We start from the raw sequence: 2,702 nt of genomic DNA on the forward strand, positions 1-2,702 counted from the left end.
GGAGGACTTGCTTTGAATGAATGGTCTGTGGCTTAAAGAAAGTTAACAGTTGAATTTTTTTGTGTAAAGCCTTAGAAGTCCTCTTGGGGGGGAGGGAGGGGAGTTTTCTCAGAGCCTGTAGGGGTGTGAAGTTTTTCTTTTTCTTGAGACTGCAATTGTGCAAGCAAAATTTAGGAATAAGCCTGAAAAAGAAGAATGGGAAGGCTTCTGTGGGACAAGCTGGACGTTTGCTTCAAAGGCATTGTATTGGTGCAGCGTAGTGCATACGTTAAGCAGAGGGAGGCACAATGAGGCGCATTCACCTGTGAGAAGGTAGTAGGGTTGGTGCTGGGGTTGCATGGCTTATTATTGGGGTGTGCCCCAGTCTAAGATGAAGTGTGTCCTGCTAAAGCAACTAGGTCACCGGGTTATGAATTGGTCCAGGGTACTTTTTTTTTTTTTTCCCCTGAGGGAAAATTAAATACGTAGTTAATGTGGAAAAGGGAGCCGAGTTTTATAACACGCTACTAGCTGCTATGCAGCCACACGCGCACGCTTGGTGAAACACTCATTTCCAAGTGAATTGCTTCCTTGATTAGAGTATTCCCTTAGAGAACTGGACAATGGATGTGTGCGGAGGATGCGAGCAGACAACAGAAAAGTGGGAGAGGAATTAAGCAGTGTACTGCCAGAGTTTGGAAGGGTTACGTTTCTGAATTAGAAAGCAAAATTTGACTTTGAGAACTTGCACTACAGAGCTGTAGGTGGAGCCTGTCTTTCAAAATTGAAACTTGGGAGTTGTGTTTTGCCAGAAGTCTTTCTTCCATTTGTCAAAATGGGAAGATTATTACTTTTCATCACTTGAAATACAGATACTTGCTAACTTTTGGTTACCAAAGAATGAGTTACAGTTACTTTCCTTTCTGATTTGCCTGCAGTATTTCTCTTCTTTTTTAACCTTAATAATTTAGTGAGGTTCGGTTTTATTGTATATTTTACAGATAATAAAAACATTTAACGGTTTTCCAATTGTAAAGAAGACCATTAATTAAAACTGAAATATTGGCTGGAGTTTTTGGTTCTTAGTAGGAATGAAGCTTTTAATTTTTAAGAAGAATTTTGCATCATTTGATGGCGTGCGCAGTTTTTGTATTGTTTGTAAATATTGAAAGTTGTTAAAATATCTTTTGATCTCCCTACCGTAGAATTTATACATTTTTAGATTGCTTTTAAGAAGAAAAAGCACTCTCTGTAGATTATTTATTTTAGAGAAATATGCTTGTAATCTCTTTCTTCAATTCTTTACTTGTTAGTAATGTAAATTTCAGGGGCCTTCATTTAACTCTTCCCTTCACAAGAGGGGAATAGTGATGAAAATGCTGTGACTTTGCTTCAATAAAGAAAAAGGCTGCCAGTTGCCATATTGTCTTTTGAGTTGATTAAAATCTCCTTCAAAAGATGTGTCCCGCAGCGTATGGCAACCCACTGACTGCCATAAACCACGCATCCAGCTACTAATCTCCAGTTTTCATTGCAAAATTTACTAATTCACTTTAGAGACAACTAAAGCGTACTTACATATCCATCCCATTTTGACATATCAATGCTGAGACTAAAAAGATTGAAATAATCCTAAGCTTTTTCCAGTATCATTTATGAGTGTTTCTACTACTTCTCTCTTACTTGCAACCTGTCCCAGAAAACTAAAATTCTTGGAGAACCAGATTATAAGCAGAGTGAGAAGTGAAATGGAGAAGGTGAATCCAGCTGCACTCACTGGAAGGAGGGTGGGATTAACTGGTGCACAGCAAACTTTCTATCATTATTGCGTGCTAAATATATTTAAAGAACGATTGGATTTTTTTAATAAAATGAAAACCTAACTGGATAAGATCGTTTCAGACATTATTAATATTGATCTGAACTACATACTGTTGCAAAGAGATAGTGCAAAACATTCTGCAGCTGCTAAATGTCTCATGAGCGTTGCTTTGGTGTTTCTCCCAGAGCTGATCACACGAAACATAGAGCGCTGTGTCCTTTTGACAGCAGGTACTGTCCCTTTCAAAGCTACGTGTAAATGCTAACTAGTCCTCATGCCACCATCCTGACAGGAAAATACTCAGGCTTTGTTTTATTGTTTACAAATGGGGAAATCATCTAAGTGAAAAATTGCAGCATTGGAGAAAATTATAGTTCTGGTGTCTGCAACTTCTGCGGTACTTCGCAGCATTTTGCATGCAGTGCCTGTAGGAGGGAGCCTAGTCAGCTTGTTTTCCTGATGCTGGCCAGCTGATGCTGCCACTCGTTTTTATAGGCTATATGGGGAACTCTTGGGAAAGTCCCGGCTTATATGCATACCATCGTGTCAATGCAGGTAGGTGAGATTAAACTTAAAGGTAGCATGGACTGAATTTCTTCTCTGGCCACAGGTAGCCTTGATGCTCATCTAAAACCCACATGTGGTGTAAGGTGAGTTTGGGTTGAGGTTTTGGCTAGTGTGCAGAAGGCAGTGTTTATGTAGCCCTACTGATGTTGCTACATGACTATATTTTACACAGTATAAGATGTAGTGAAATACATTAAATGTGATGAAATATGTTTAATAGTGATTATAATGATATTTATTTAGGCAACTGATGTAGCTTTCTTATGGAGATACCACCATGCCATCTCCCCGCTGCCCTCATCCTCTGTAGCGGCACACAGAATTGCTTAGTAGC

Source organism: Fulmarus glacialis, unplaced genomic scaffold (genome assembly GCF_000690835.1).
Source record: "Fulmarus glacialis isolate BGI_N327 unplaced genomic scaffold, ASM69083v1 scaffold8598, whole genome shotgun sequence".
NCBI classification, from domain to species: domain Eukaryota; kingdom Metazoa; phylum Chordata; class Aves; order Procellariiformes; family Procellariidae; genus Fulmarus; species Fulmarus glacialis.